This window comes from Piliocolobus tephrosceles, chromosome 1, assembly GCF_002776525.5.
Source record: "Piliocolobus tephrosceles isolate RC106 chromosome 1, ASM277652v3, whole genome shotgun sequence".
Lineage (NCBI taxonomy): Eukaryota > Metazoa > Chordata > Mammalia > Primates > Cercopithecidae > Piliocolobus > Piliocolobus tephrosceles.
In genome coordinates this window covers 31,375,438-31,392,419 of record NC_045434.1, presented here as the reverse complement: position 1 = coordinate 31,392,419, position 16,982 = coordinate 31,375,438, and the positions used below count along the sequence as shown (strand labels likewise).

The following is a 16,982-nucleotide window of genomic DNA, read 5'->3' as shown; positions in this document are numbered from 1 at the left end:
TGAAGCCAGGCAGAGATCCACTTCCATTTCCATTGTGTCCATTGTGTGTCGGTAAAGAGGAAACAAATGGGAAACCCCCAGTCCAAATTTCCAAAGAGCACCCCCTTAGGGTGCCTCCTAGCCAATTTAAAAACCTTACAGCTTGAACAAGACCTTAGGAGGAAGCGGTTAATTTTCCTTTCCACTGTGGCGTGATCGACCTCAGCAATTTCTGCCAGCGGCTAGGCAAGTGGTCCGAAATTTACATACAAGGCTTTTAGGCCTTAGGCTCTCGTCCCTATACTCCTTCTCTCCCTGCTCTCCCCACCCCCTCCCTTCCTGCCCAGACTCCTCCTCCTCCCGCCATCCAGACTCCTCCATCCTCCTCCTTATCTAGTAGTAATCCACTGGGTCCCGTGCCTCCTTCGGGGCCCCCAACTGGCTGTCTTGAGTCCCCTATCTCTGCCCACATCCTCCTACAGTGTTAGCACCTTTGCGAGAGGTGGCTGGGGTGGGGGGTAGTCAGCGTACATGTCCCTTTTTCATTGGCCGATCTTTCCAAAATTGAGAAGCGTTTAGGTGATTTCTCAGCTAATTTTACCATATACATAAAGGAATTTAGACACCTTTGTCAGGCCTATGACTTAACTTGGCATGACCTCCAGGTTATCCTAACCTCTACCCTAAACTGACTGAGGTTCTAACCCAATATACCCAGTTAGATCCGGCCTCCCCCAGAGGGGCCACCATTTTGGCGTCTTATTTCATTTCTCAATCAGCTCCTGACATTCGTAAAAAACTTCAAAAGGTAGAGGATGGTCCTCAGACACCAATACAAGACCTGGTTAAATTAGCCTTTAAGGTCTATAGCTCCAGAGAGGAGACGGCAGGCTCGCCTTGAACAGAAGTTACAGCTCCTAGCAGCGGCTTTACAGCCCAGTCGTAACCCCAGACCAGAGAGCACACACCCCTCAGACTCCAAAGCTACAAAAGGAGCCTGCCTGCTATAAGTGCGGCAAGGCAGGACACTATGCCAACAGGTGTCCGCAAGGTCCCCGAGTCCCAACGCGGCCTTGCTATAAGTGCAAGGCATCGGGACATTAGGCCAGTGAATGTCCTAACCCTCGTCCACCAGCAACCCCCTGCCCTGCTTGCCAGCAGGGAGGAAACTGGAAGTCTGATTGCCCCACCCTGAGAACAGGTGCCGCGCCTCCACGTGACCCCCTTTCCCAGGATCCTGGGAGCTCCTTCCAGCTCCTACATCTGGACGATGACAACTGAAGGTGCCGAGACTCGGGGACCCCCATCACCCTCGCCGAGCCGCGGGTAACTCTCCTGAGCGGGTAAGACAATTACTTTTTTAATCAACAGCGAGGCTACCTATTCTGTTTTGCCGTCCTTCTCTGGACCTAGCCTTCCATCCAATATCTCTGTAGTAGGAGTAAGTGGAAAGCCATCCACTCCACGAAAAACTCCACCCCTTAATTGCTGCCTGGCCAACAATTACTTTGCGCAGTCGTTCCTCATTCCCAGCTAAAAAGGGCCCCTACCGAAAGCAATCAGTGGAAATCAGTTTGGCTTTCCCCCACTCGCCTCAAACTTACTAAATTTTCTTAACTATCTCATACTCCCCAACCTTGCCGGGACCTTCCTTCTGGGTTTTGCCCATATTCCAACAAATGCTTCCATTCCTCATTCCTATACTAATACTGTGCCTTATTTTATTTTTCATCCGTGCGTCCAAATACCAACCATGGGCCCCGACCTTAACGACGCCCCTTAACAGCAGGAAGTAGCCAGACAGACCACGGCGCCCCTTTATCACTATTATCAATAAAAGGTTGGACTGTTTGGACGAACGGAGGCAAGATGGTGCACTTCCGGGTTCTTCTTCACCACCAACTCTTCCCGCGCGCGCGAAAATGCAGCCGGCGCCCGGGAAGGTGCAGACCAACTGGGCATGCGCCAGGTGACGTCAATCTGAAGAGACCAAGATTTACCTGGTCGCACCTGCAGAACGCCCCTGACACGCCCATGCCCCACCTATTGCCCTCCCACTCCTAGAAAAGCCGCTCTCCGCCATTGAGCCACGCGGCCTTCTTGCAGCCCCACTCCTGTCGGGATGTCGGGACTGTGGGAAGTCCGTCCGAGAGCCCCACGGGGGGACTCTGCCGGCCTCCTTCCCCAGAGGCCGACAGACTTCTCCCGCACACCTTAGGTTACCAAAATAAACGTGCAGTTTTGCTGTTACACTTGCCTACCCGCTGGTTCTTTTGCGCTCGCTCGGCTGGTCTTAGAAAAACAAGACACCAAGTTCAAGCAATTCTCCTGCCTCAGCCTCTGCAGTAGCTGGGATCACAGGCGCAGGCCACCACACCCAGCTAATTTTTGAATTTTTAGTAGAGATGGGGTATTGTCGTGTGGGTTTTGTTGTGCTGGCCAGGCTGGTCTCGAACTCCTGGCCTCAAGTGATTGGCCCACCTCAGCCTCCCAAAGCGCTGGGATTATAGGAGTGAGCCACTGTGCCCAGCCAGATACTACTTTAAACAACTCAAGGAAAGGGACTATATTTCTTCCTGTATCTCCCTATCATGAAACATACTGCCTGGCTCATAACTGGTCCTCAAAAGTCATTGCTAAATGAATAAAATAAATGAATGTTAATATATAATGCATTTCATGGGTCCTAGGAGAGTTTTGAGTAGGAAATGGCAGATGAGCTGCTGGAGAGCAAGTGAAAGATTATGAAATGAGAAGGTTATTAAAGGTACTAAAAGGAAATAGCGGGAGGTTATTTTAGCTGTGGAAGGGACACTTAACTAATAAGCAGAGCAGGATGGGACACACAGAGTGTGGCTTAGGAGAGAGCTTCCAGCCCAGTGACAGTAAGCTGGAAGGCTTTTGACAGGGGCCAAAATGATGAATATGAAAGGCTATTTATCCTAGGAAATTCCAGATAGATTCTGAGACATGGAAACCAGGCCTGTAGTAGCAAGCTACTGACATGAGGGAAGTTTAGATCAAGAAAGTTTAACTGTAAGTTTGGTTACAGTTAAGCATTTAGATTCTACTTGAAACACAAATCAGAGCCACACAAACGTTACTTCTAAGCCCCTCGGCTAAGATCAACTGTAGTACCAGACAAGCAACATGGAAAAAAGATAAACAAATTAGTACTGTAATATAAATATATTTCTTGTTTTTTATGTAGAGATCCTTCCTTTCTAATAGCTGAATACTAAAGTAAGTGAAATAGGCAGAGACAAATGAATAATATCTGATAGAAAAATTTCAAAATTAAGCAAGTAGATAAGGAGGTGGTGGTGATGAAATCGCCTTTGCAAAAATTATAACAGTGAGAAAATTATGGCAGTGCGGAAGATATGATCTAGCAAACTCTCCTCTCACCTTTAGCCTTCAAGCTGCCATTCATTAAGCCAAGCTAACTTTGGGAAACATTTTGTTTATAGTTTAAATGATAAAAGCCTTTCCCCAAAACTCAACCAACGTTGTAAAGCAAATGAGAGACCATCAGGCCAGAGAGATAGAGGAGCTTGAATTCTGATATGGTGTGGACATGACTGTCAGCCATTATTCTGGAGGTCACAAGATAGGCAACTTCCCCAATTACTCCTGTAGATAACATCACTATTATAGAACCTAAGATTGGCCTTTTGGGATATCTTTTCAGGTTTTTTGCATGACACCAATGGCTCCATCTAGACCCACCAACTGCTCCTGTGGCTCCACCCAGAAGTAACTCAGCACACAAGATGACCGTTTTCCACACGCCTATGATTGCACCTCCAACCAATCAGCAGCAAGTATCCATTGTCTAGCCACTTCCACCCCTTCTTCCAAACTACCTTTGGAAAATCCCTAACCCTCAATGAGATTGATTTGAGTAATAACTCCATCACCTGTATAGTGTGGCTGTCTTCATATCAATTAATCTCTTTCTTTACTGCAATGCTCCATGAATTGATTTTGTTTGTGCAGTGGGCGGGAAGCACCTGTCAGGTGGTTACAGTGATAATGGTGATAGTAGTAATCCAGAAATGAAGTTCTAAGGAAAACAAATTTTTTCTGAAAGAGAGTAAAAGAGATCAGGAACAAGACACTTGTTCTTGCCACTTCCATTCAACTTACTGTTAGCAGTGAATCTTTACAGGTTTGCAGCAACTTGATTCTTGCCTCCTCGATAAGAAGAATTTGTCCAAGAGGTCATAAGGCAGACTGAGAGATCAAGGCAAGTTTCTGAGTAGGAGTGAGAATTGATTAAAAACTTTCAGAGCAGGAATGAAAGGAAGTAAAGTATTCTTGGAAGAGAGCCACACGGGCAACTTGAGAGATCCAAGTGTACTGTCTGACCCCTGACTTAGGGTTTTATACATTGGCATAATTCCAGGGTTTGTGTTTCTTCTCCCCAGATTCTTCCCTTGGGGTGGGCTGTCCACATGCACAGTGGCATGCCAGCCCTTGGGCGGGGCCACATGTACAGTGTGTTTACCGAAGTTGTGGGCATGCTCATTTGAGATATTTTTTCCCTTACCAGTCAAGTGTTCCCAGAGGAGGGTCATATACCAGTGAAACGCTACCATTTTGCCCCCTAGTGGGCATGCTTGAGCCTACTCACCCAAATCCTGAGATCTTATTAAGAAGCTGCTGATCACCAGCTTCAGGTGTTTTCTATCTATTGGGAGACAGCCTTTCCCTGGCAGAAGTTACAACCAACTATTATCTTAGGTAGTTTAACAACTGCCTGACCATTACCTGATGGTGACCTGACATTCCAGGGGAGGAGGGCCCTCTCCTGTCCTGTTCACGTCTGCCTAGTTACCTATTCTAACAGTATTGCAGGTTTTAGTCAGAGGAATTAGGCAAGAAAAAGAAAGAAAAGGCATCCAAATCAGAAAGGAAGAAGTAAAAATATCTCTACAAGATGACTGATACAATTTGGCTTTGTGTCCCCACCCAAATCTCATCTTGAATTGTACTCGCATAATTCCCACGTGTTGTGGGAGGGAACCGGTGGGAGATAATCCAATCATGGGGGTGGTTTCCTCCAAACTGTTCTCAGGGTAGTGAGTAAGTCTCATGAAATCTGATGGTTTGGTAAGGGGAAACTTGTTTCACTTTGCTCTCATTCTCTCTCTTGCCACAGTCGCATGAGACGTGCCTTTCACCTTCAGTCATGATTGTGAGGCCTCCCCAGCCACGTGGAACTGTAAGTCCAATAAATCCCTTTCTTCCGTAAATTGCCCAGTCTCAGGTATGTCTTTATCAGCCGCATGAAAACGCACTAATACAATGACATCTTGTATTTCAAAAATCTTGGGAAACACACAATACACATACATGAATATTAAAGCTGAAAATGAGTTCAGCAAGGTTGCAGGTTATAAGATCAATACAGAAAAGTCAGTTGTATTTAACCCAGGAGGCGGAGCTTGCAGTGAGCTGAGATTGTGCCACTGCACTCCAGTCTGGGTGACAGAGTGAGACTCTGTCTCAAAAAAAAAAAGTCAGTTGTATTTTTGGATACCAGTAATGACGCAGTGAAAATGAAATTAACGAACAATTCAATTCACAATAGCATCAAGCAGAATAAAAGTCAGAATTAAATTTTAAAAAGTGCTTTAAGACTTTTGTATGCTAAAAACCATAAAGTATCATCAAAAGAAATTAAATAAGACCTAAATAAATGTGAAAACACCTCATGTTCATGGATCAAAAATCTCAATATTTTTAATGTTGATGAAGAGTCAAGCTCTGTAAAATATTTGAAGAGGTTTATTCTGAGCCAAATATAAATGGCCAATGGCCCACGACACAGCCCTCAGATCATGAAAACATGTGCCCAAGGTGGTCGGAGAACAGCTTAGTTTTATACATTTTAGGAAGACATGAGACATCAATCAAATACGTGGAAGATGTACACTGGTTCAGTCCAGAAAGGTGAAACAACCGAAAGTGAGGGCTTCCAAGTCACACGTAGATTCAAAGAGTTTCTTACTGGCAATTGGTTGAAAGAGTTAAGTTGTTTTCTAAAGACTTAGGAATGTCTGGGTTAAGATAACGGGTTGTGGATACCATGGTTTTATCATGCAGGTGAAGCCTCCAGATAGCAGGGTTGGAGAGAATGGATTGTAAATGTTTAACAGACTTAACAAGTCTTTTCTATTGGTAATTCCAAAAGGGAAGATGGCATAATGGGGCATGTCTGACTCCCACCTTCCCCCATCATGGGCAGAATTTGACTTTTCAGGTTACCTCTGAGATGCCCTTCTCAAGGGGCTGAGGTAAGAGGATGGTCAGGGGGCTTAGGATCTTATTTTTGGTTTACATTCAGATGGCATTACTCCTCAATGGATACAGATTCAAAGCAATCTCTATTAAAATCCTATTGCCTTTTTTACAGAAACTGACAAACTGATCCTAAAATTCATATGAAAATGCAAGGGACCTGGAAGAGCCAAAACAATCTGGAAAGGGAAGAACAAAGCTGAAGAACGCACACTTCCTTATCTCAAAACTTATTACAAAGCTACAGTAATCAAGACTGTGGCACTGGTGTAACAACAGACACGCAGATAAGGGAACAGAGAGTCCAGAAATAAAACTGTGTCTATGGTCAACTGATTTTTGACAAGGATGCCAAGACCATCCAAAGGAGAAAGAAGAGTCTTTTCAACAAATGGTATGGGGACAAGTAGAGAGCCATGTGCTAAAGGATGAAGGTGTACCCCTAGTGTATTGGTATGCTATGGCTGCCATAAAAAGGAATCACAGACTGGGTTGCTTAACAACAGTGATTTATTTTCTCACAGTTCTGGAGGCTAGAAGTCCAAGATCAAGGTGTCAGCAGGGTTTGTTTCTTCTGAGGCTACTCACACTTTGGCTTGCAGATGGCCGTCTTCTCCCTGTGACTTCACATGGTCTTCTCTCCATACATGCCTGCGTCCCAATCTCCTCTTAAGGATATCAGTTATATCGGACTAGGGCCCACCCTAATGAGCTCATTTTAACCTAATTACCTCTTTAAAGACCCTATTTCCAAATACTGTTACAGTCTGAGTAACTAGGGGTTATGACTTCAACATATGAATTTTGGGGGTGGGGGGAAACACAATTCAGCCATAATGCCCTGCCTTACATCATATACAAAAATTAACTCAAAATGCATCAAAGACCTAAATGTAAAAGCTACAATTATAAAATCCTTAAAGAAGAAATTTTCATGACCTTAGATATGACACCAAATGCACAAACAACAAAAGAAAAAATAAATTGGACTATATTAAAATTACAAATGTTTGTATTTCAAAGGACATTATCTAGAAAATGAAAAGACAGTCCACAGAATGGGAGGCAATATCCAGCACATATAAAAAACTGTTACAACTCAGCCTGGGCAACTTAGTAAGATCCTGTCTCTAAAAAAAAAAAAAAAGAAAAAAAAAGAAAAATTTGCTGGACGTGGTGGCACATACATAGTCGCAGCTACCTGGGAGCCTGACATGGGAGGATCCTTTGAGCTCAGGAGTCTGAAACTGCAGTGAGCCATGATTATGCCACTGCATTACAGCCTGGGCAACAGAAAGAGACCCTGACTCAAAATATATATATATCTGTTAAAACTCAACAATAAAAGTGCAGTAAACCCAATTAGAAAGTGGGCAAAGTAGCTGAACAGCCATTTCTCCAAAAAAGATATACAAATGGCCAATAAGCACATGAAAATATGTTCAGATGAGGTTGCGCGCATTTGGGGTGGTATGGCTGTGACTTGAAAAGATGTTCAACATCAGAAGAATGCAAATCAAAACACAACAAGATGTCACTTCATGCCCACTAAGGTGGTTATAATAAAAAAATAAGGTAGACAATAACAAGTGTTAGCAAGGATGTGGAAGAATCAGAACCTTCATCGTTTCGATTGTCTCCTATTCACTCTGCTAATACAGGAGGTTCCTGCACTATGGTTGCAAACATGGTCAAACACACCTGATATAGACAGATAAGATTGACAGGAGTTTATTCGTAACATGTATTCACATCCCCAAGGGAGGAAAACATCATGTAAGGCCTGGATTAAAAAACAGTGAAAAGTCAGGGGTGTGGGAGGCAGCCTTTATGGTATCAAGAGACTGCAGTGCCCCCTAGCTCCCCTGGGAGGATGTAATTGGCTTGTTTCAGTAATGACACAGGCTGGCAAGGAACTGAAGCTTGCTACTCAGGGATAAGAAAGAACAGTGCCACTGGGTATAGTGGCTAATGCCTATAGTCTCAGCTGCTTTAGAGGCTGAGGCAGGAGGATTGAGTCTAGGAATTGGAGGTTACAATGAGCTATGATTATGACACTGCACTCCAACCTGGGCAACAGAGAGAGATCTCAGCCCTAAAAAAAATTCAAAGAAAAGAACAGTGTCTCATCCTTTGGTTAAGGAGGGTTGTTTGGCTAGGAAACCTTATCCACAGGAGCACAATAAGGAGGAGACCTTGCGCTTAGGTGATTGGAGACCTTCCTGGTTTCTGCCAGATGTTGAGGCAGCACATAATATTGGGCTTTAATTTTAGGCCTTACAACATACTTATACGTTGCCTCGGGGGATGTAATGGTGCAGCTACTTTGGAAAACAGTCTGGCAGCTCCTCAAAAAGCTAAACACAGAATTACCATATGATCCGGGAATTCTGTTCCTAGGCATATACCCAAGAGAACTGAAAGCATATATTCACAAAACCTTGTACACAAATGTTCACAGCAGTTAACAGTCAAAATGGAAACAACTGAAATGTTTATTAACTGATTAATGGATAAATAAAATGTGGTACATCTGAATAATGGAATATTATTTAGCAATAAAAAGGAATTAAGAACTGATACATGCTACGACATGGATAAACCTTGAAAACATTATGCTAAGGAAAAAAAGCCAGTCACAAAAGACCACTTATATGATCTCATTTATATGAAATGTTCAGAAGAAGTAAATCCACAGAGATAGAAAACAGATTAGAAGTTGTCAGGTGGTGACAAGATGGGGAAATGAGAAGTGGCTACTATGCTCATGGAGTGGTAAGAATGTTCTAGAATTAGATAAAGGTGATGGGTGCACAAGTTTGTGACAGTCCGAGAAACCACTAATTGTATCTTTTTAAAGGGCATTTTATGACACACAAATTATATCTCAATAATGAAAATGAGAGAAGCTAAATACTGGGGACAAGAGCAATCAATTTCAAAGCTTTGAAAAGCAAAGGAGGCCAGGCACGGTGGCTCATGCCTATAATCCTAGTACTTTGGCAGGCCAAGGTGGGTAGATCACTTTAGGCCAGGAGTTTGAGACCGGCTTGGCCAACATGGTGAAAGCTTGCCTCTACTAAAAATACAAAAATTAGCCAGGTGTGGCAGCGTATGCCTGTAGTCCCAGCTATTCCGGAGGCTGAGGCACAGGAGTCTCTTAAACCTGGGAGGTGGAGGTTCCAGTGAGCCGAGATAGAGCCACTGCACTCCAGCCTGAGCAACAGAGCTGCAATCTATCTTAAAAAAAAAAAAAAAAAAAAAAAAAGCAAAGGAGACCTAGGTTGAAAAAAGCTGCTCTCCTGGCAGAATTCTTATTCATATACACATAAGAGGAATTGAAGGAAAAGAAAACCTATGCTTTCTCAAGTTGACTCTAAGTCAGTCAGTCAATAAATATTTATTAAGTGCCTACTATGTGCCAGCAACTCCAATACAAAGGCAAACTAGTGGGCAGACCCCATATAGAGATTAACTACAAGGAGGAAGACAACCAACCAACCATTTAATCAGGTATCAGTCCCAGGTGTGCAAAGGACTGCCAAATAGATGTTCTAGAGCCTGTGTTTTCACTGTCTAACCTAAGTTTGCAGAAGGCACAGAAAGTCCCTAACGTAGTGAAGCTAAATGGAAATTAGCTTATTGAAGAGAGGGAGAAAGAGCATTCCTGGCAGAGGAAACCAGTACATGTGATGGCTCTTAAGTGAAAGACAGATTGGTCTATTGGGAAGACCTGAAAGAAGTACATTATGTCTTGATTGAGAGAGTGCAAATAAGAGGGAAGGAAGGGGCAGTTGAGGATGGAGAGGTAGGTTGTGCCAGATCATAAAAACTATGTGGACTGTGTCAAAATTGTGAACTTTATCCTAAGAGCAATGGAGGCCTTTGAAGGACTTTAAGCAAGAAAGAAGTTACTTCTCTGACCTCATCTCCTACCGCCCTTCCCTCACTCTCTTGTTGTAGTCTCGTTGGCTTCCTTCTGTCCCTCAACACTCAGTCAACGCTCCCAGCACAGAGCATCTCCTCACTACCTTCAGTCTTTGTCCAAATCTCACCCTCTAGTTGGGGCCTATCCTGACTACCCTATTTAACATTGCAGCCTACCCATAACTTCCACTACCCTGCAGTACTTTTCCTTTTCCCCATAACACTACAACTTCTAATATACTGCATTCATATATTTATTATGTTTATTGTTGATATGGTTTGGCTGTGTCCCCACCCAAACCTCATCTTGAATTCTAACTCCCACAATTCCCATGTATCGTGGGAAGAACTCGGTGGAAGGTAATTAAATCCTGGGGGCGGGTCTTTCCCATGCTGTTCTCCTGGTAGTGAGTAAGTCTCATGAGATCTGATGGTTTTTAAAACGGGAGTTTCCACCATCTGGGAAGTCAGGAGCGCCTCTGCCCAGCCCCCGCACCGTCTGGGAAGTGAGGATTGCCTCTGTCTGGCCACCTAACAGTCTGGGAAGTGAGGAGCACCCCTGCCTGCCCGCCCCACCATCTGGGAAGTGAGGAGCACCTCTCCCTGGCGCCCGCACTGTCTGGGAAATGAGGAGCGCCCCTGCCTGGCCGCCCCACCATCTGGGAAGTGAGGAGCGCCTCTCCCTGGCGCCCACACTGTCTGGGAAGTGAGGAGCGCCTCTGCCTGGCTGCTGTGCAGCCATACAAGTATGAAGTGGCAGCCTTGTGTGTGATCTTTCTGCCCTCCTCAGGTTTGCATTTTCGACATTAAAGTTTACTTTTAAGTTAAAATAAATAAATAAATACAAACAGGAGTTTCCCTACACAAGCCCTCTCTCTTTGTCTGCTGCCATCCATGTTGGATGTGACTTGCTCCTCCTTGCCTTCCTTCATAATTGTGAGGCCTGGCCCAGCCACGTGGAACTGTACGTCCATTAAACCTCTTTCTTTTGTAAATTGCCCAATCTTGTGTATGTCTTTATCAGCAGTGTGAAAACGAACTAATACAATTATCAGCTGTCTCTTGCTAGAACATAATTTCCACAGAGACAAGTAGCTTTGTTACTCTAGTTCACTGATCTATTCAAGTACATAGAACAGCATCTGTCTCTAAATAGGTGTTTAGTAAATATTGTTGAATAATAACTAAAATCTGCTTTAATAGTATTAAAAAATCGAAAAACAACAGACCCTGGGTGAGGTTGCAGAGTAAAGAGAATGCTTATACACTGTTGGTGGGAATATAAATTAGTTCAGTTACCATGGAAAGCAATTTGGCAATTTCTAAAGAACTTAAAACAGAACTACCATTTGCCAGCAATCCCATTACTGTGTGTATGTCCAAAGGAATATAAATTGTTCTACCATAAAGACACATGCACATGTATCTTCATCGCAGCACTGTTCACAACAGCAAAGACATGGAATCAACCTAGATGCCCATCAACAGTACACTGGTTAAATAAAGTGTGGTACATAAACACCATAGAATACTATGCATCCATAAGGAGAATGAGATCATGTCCTTTGCAGCAGCATGGATGCAGCTGGAGCCATCATCCTAAGCAAACACACACAGAACAGAAAACCAAATACCACATGCTCTCACTTATAAGTGGGAGCTAAACATTGAGTACACATGGACACAAAGAAGTGAACAATAGACATGGGGCCTACTTGAGGGTGGAGGAGGGTGAGGATCCAAAAACTACCTATTGGGTACTATGCTTATCACCTGAGTGAAGAAATAATCTGTATACCAAACCCCCATGACACACAATTTGTCTATATAACAAACCTACACAAGTACCCCTGAAATTCAAAGTAAAAAAAAAAAAAAAAAAAAATCTGCTTTAAAAAGACTACTCTACTGGCAGTGTGGCAATGGACTGAACAACAGTCAAGAGTATATGGGGAAAGTGCAGTCACCCACTTCTGTCAGTTCCACTGCTAACACTCAAATTCAAGCCACCATCTTCTCAAACTTACCTCTTTCATAAACCTCGGCATGATCTAAACTAATCATATTGATATGGTTTCGATGTTTGTCCCCTCCAAATCTCATGTTGAAGTGTAATCCCCAATATTGGAGGTAGGGCCTAGTGGGAGGCGTTTGGGTCACAAGGGTAGATCCCTCATGAATGGCTTATTGCCGTCCCCTTTCTAATGAGCTAGTTCTCACTCAGTGGGTTCACATGAGATCTGGCTGTTGTAAAAGAGTCTGGGACCTCCCCCTTCTGTCTCTTGCTTCTCCTCTTGTCATGTGATATATAGCTCCCCTTGCTTTCTGCCATGATTGTAAGCTTCCTGAGGCCCTCACCAGAAGCAGATACCAGTACTATGTTTTGTGTATAGCCTGTTAAACTGTAGGCCAAAATAAAACCACTTTTCTTATCTTATCTTTTTTTTTTGGAGACAGAGTCTCACTCTGCTGCCCAGGCTGGAGCACAGGGGTGCAAGTTCAGCTCACCGCAACCTCCGCCTCCCAGGTTCAAGCGATTCTCCCGCCTCAGCCTCCCGAGTAGCTGGGACTACAGGTGCACACCACCATGCCTGGCTAGTTTTTTAGTAGAAACAGGTTTCACCATGTTGGCCAGGCTGGTCTCGAACTCCTGACCTCCAGCAATCCGCCCACCTTGGCCTCCCAAAGTGCTGGGATTACAGGTGTGAGCCAATGTGCCTGGCTCAAACTTCTTCTTCTTCTTCTTTTTTTTTTTTTAATAAATTACCCATCCTCAAATGTTTCTTTATAGCAATGCAAGAAAGAACTAACATATATATTCATTTATTTGTTTAATTACTATCTTTCTTTCATTGGAGTGCAAGTTCCATGAAAGCAGGGTGTTTCCTGGTTACTACTTTATCTCCAATGCCTAGAACAGTGCCTGGCACTTCATAGGCATCCAATTTTTGTTACTACAGGAGGTCCTGCAATAATCCAGGAGGCCATCATTTTCCTGGAAAATTTGGTGGCCTAAAACCTACCAAAGTAAGAATAGGAGGAAAGTGGGAAGATTCTAAAAATTTTCAAGAAGTAGAATCCACAGGACTTGGTGACTGAACGGATATGGGGTATTAAGAAGAGAGTTAAGGATAACTTCTAGGTTTCTGGTTTGAGCAGCTGGGTGGAGTCCTTACTGAAGTGGAGGTTACTAGAGGAAAATTACATTTGGGAGGGCACATTATTTCAGTTTTGACTTTTGATGTGCCTGTGAAACACCCAAGTCGACATGTTCATTTCACAGCCAAATATGTGGGTTTGGATTAAATATAAATGAGAGTTTATATGGTGGGCAACCTAAGTGCCCATCAACTGAGGAGTAGATGAGAACATGTTATATATTAATATATACACCATGGAATCCTACTCAGCCTTAAAAAAGAACGAAATTATGTCTTTTGTAGCAACTTGAAAGAGGAGGCCATTATGCTAAGTGAATTAACTCAGGAATGGAAAATCAAATACCGCATGTTCTCACTTAGAAGTGAGAGCTAAGTTATGGGTATGCAAAAGCATACAAAGTAGAAAGTGGACACTGGAGACTCAGAAGGGGAAAGAGTGGGAGTGGAGTGAGGGATTAAAAAATAAAAATAAATGAGAGTAAACATTTATAGATGAAACCAGGGGAATGAACAGGATCAACAAAGGAGAAGCAAGAAGTGACTTCCTAGAGGCTGGAGATATGTAGAACTCCAAGTTAATGGCTAGGGAAAAAAAGGAAACGAGGGGAAAAAAAGAGAGAAGTAGCAGAGGGGCAGATAAAAGAAAGGACAGAAGCCGAGGGAAGATGTTTCTGAAACATAAAAAAAGAAGGGGAAAAAAAAGGAAGCGTTGTGTCTGTCATTATGCTTTTTGACAACTGTTGAAGGATCAAGTAAGATATCAAAAAAGCTTCAATGGAATGGTAAGGAAAAACTATACTGGAAAGGGCTGAAAAGCCAAAAACATCAAAGATATACTTCAGAACTTTTTTTTTTTTTTGAGATGGAGTCTCACTCTGTTGCCCAGGCTGGAATACAATGGTGCGATCTTGGCTCACGGCAACCTCTGCCTCCCGGGTTCAAGTGATTCTCATGCCTCAGCCTTCCAAGTAGCTGGGATTACAGGTGCCCACCACCATGCCTGGCTGTTTTTTGTATTTTTAGTAGAGATGGGGTTTCATCATGCTGGCCAGGCTGGTCTCGAACCCTTGAACTCAGGTAATTCACCCACCTCAGCCCCGCAAAGTGTCAGAACTTTTATATAAGCCCTTCCAAACTAAGAGAAGGTCCAGGCTTCTAGAATTTAGCCATGATTCACTGCTTCCCTAAAGAAACTGGATATTCTCCCAAAAAAAGAAAATAATAGTGGACTCTTCGAAGCTGACTGAAGAGCTTTATTTATATGATTTATATTTATGTATAAATATGTAAATGTATATATTTGTTTATATATTATATTTATACTGATATTGATAATTTGCTTTCAATTTCCTTAAAGGTGCTTGTTTAGCAATTCTGGTTTTTTTGAAGAGTATAGGAAAATGCATTCTCACGTTGCTGGCAGAGAAGAATTTTGTAATATGTATCCAAAATCAAAATCTGGTTACAGTCTGACCTAGCAATTCCATTTCTAGAAATTTACCCCAGAGATATCAGATAAGTACGCAAAGATGAAAGTTTAAGGATATTTGTTACGGTTTTGTTTAACAGGAAATTCTGGAAACAAATGTCCATAAAAAGTAAATATAAAATTGGTTAAATAAATTATGGTATGGGGAAAGTTCTAGTGGCTTGAGCGGACGGGTGGCAGGAGGAACCATTATGAGAACTGAAGCTGACGATTAAACCTGAACAGGATCAAGGTGCCAAAAGCACCAAGACTTTGTGGCAGAGTCCGTGGGGGAAAAGCCAGGAGGAAGCCTGGCTGGGATTGGTGAAGTTATGGACAAGAAGCTGCAGGAAAGGGTCTTTGACAAGGCCTATGTTGTCCTTGGCCAGTTTCTGGTGCTAAAGATGAAGACCTCCTCCGAGAATGGCTGAAGGACACTGGTTGTGCCAATGCCAAGCAGTACCAGGACTGCTTCGGACGCCTTCGAGAGTGGTGTGACATCTTCTTGTGGTGCTTTCTGGGAAGCCCTCAATCCCCAGCCCTCAACCAGAGTTTGCAACCGAGTAGGGACTCCTCCCCTGTCCTCAACAAAGGAAAAGACTACTATTGTCCTACTCACCTACAATGTACTCCAGGGTCTTTTGGGAGTTTTCTCTCCTAACCATTTTAACTTTTTTGGATTCTCGCTCTTGCATGCCTCCTGTCTTCCTTTTTCCCCTGCCAGTTCCCTGGGGACAGTTACCAGCTTTCCTGAATGGATTCCTGGCCCCGTCCCTCACCCCCACCCTCACTCCCACCCTCACTTTCAGTCCATTTGATACCATTTGGCTCCTTTTTTTCCAGAAAAGTCACTGTCCTTGTAAAGTTTTTTAGATCAATGAAGTCAGTGGCTTTCAAAAAAAAAAAAAAATTATGGTACAGGGCAGGGCGCGGTGGCTCACGCCTGTAATCCCAACACTTGGGGAGGCCAAAGTGGGTGGATCACCTGAGGTCAGGAGTTCAAGACCAGCCTGGCCAACATGGTGACACCCCATCTCTAGTAAAAATACAAAATTTAGCAGGACTTGGTGGCTTGCACTTGTAATCCCAGCTACAAGGGAGGTTGAGACAGGAGAATCACTGGCAACCCGGGAGGCGGAGGTTGCAGTGAATCAAGATCGTGCCACTGCTTTGCAGCCTGGGCAACAGAACCAGACTCCGCCTCAAAATAAATTATGGCATATACAATAGGATAAAAACAGTCAAAAGAAAATTCTGTCTCTAACAGAATTTAGAGACAGAGGTGCTAAATAGCACCTCAGTACACTGTAGTACTGAGTGCTAGGCATCAATCATATATTAACTCATTAAACTCTGACAACAATCTTATGAGACTGGTATTACTAATATTCCCCCATTTAAAAAATGGAGAAACTGTAATTTACCTAAGACCATTGGATAAATTGTTTTTAATGAATCTGAACTTAAGTAGTCTGGCTCCAATGTCCACATGCTTTTAACCATTACATATGTTTAGTGAGATGGAAAGATATTCATGATATACTAAATGAAAAAGAGTATTGTTCAACAGCATTTTTTGAAAGAAAATAAATTTATGTGCATCCTTTCACACTGTTCTTCTGGATTTTCTCCCACTTTCTCATCTTATCTCAAACCCAGATTAAAAATATACATACATACATACATATGTGTATAGGTAGGTAATGCATACTTATCATAGACCAAAGCATGGGATAAAGACTTTATACCAAGTTTTTATTATGGTTATCCCTGGGAATGGGATTATGATTAGGCCTTATTTATCTCTGTAGTGTCTGCATATACACGTAGGACACGAAACGAGCATATAATACTTTGGGAAGGCCAGAGAAAAACACTCTATCATTTGCTTTTAACCACGGTCAGCAAACAAAAAACCTATTCTGACTGAAAAATGTCTGTGCCCAACATGAAGTGGCTAAGATCAATTCCAGTCTATTAAATCTATTGAATGTATTCTATGACTACCTAATGTTTCATATAAGTAAATAAATTACATTTGGAGGAATATATCTGAACTACCTACTGGACACAAAATGATTTCCTGATGCTGCCTAGTATTGTGAATCATTCTTTTAGCTCAGTAGCTTTCTAGCTACCTG

The 16,982-nt window shown here is 43.0% G+C and overlaps 1 protein-coding gene and 1 pseudogene across 5 annotated transcripts in view; one reads left to right on the top strand and one right to left on the bottom strand.

Annotated features, from left to right (window-relative positions):
• The window catches only part of LOC111539235, a 34,724-nt pseudogene extending 19,222 nt beyond the window's left edge, over positions 1 to 15,502 (top strand).
• RABGAP1L (RAB GTPase activating protein 1 like) overlaps positions 1 to 16,982 on the bottom strand; it is an 819,337-nt gene that overhangs the window by 230,549 nt on the left and 571,806 nt on the right. The window lies entirely within an intron of this gene.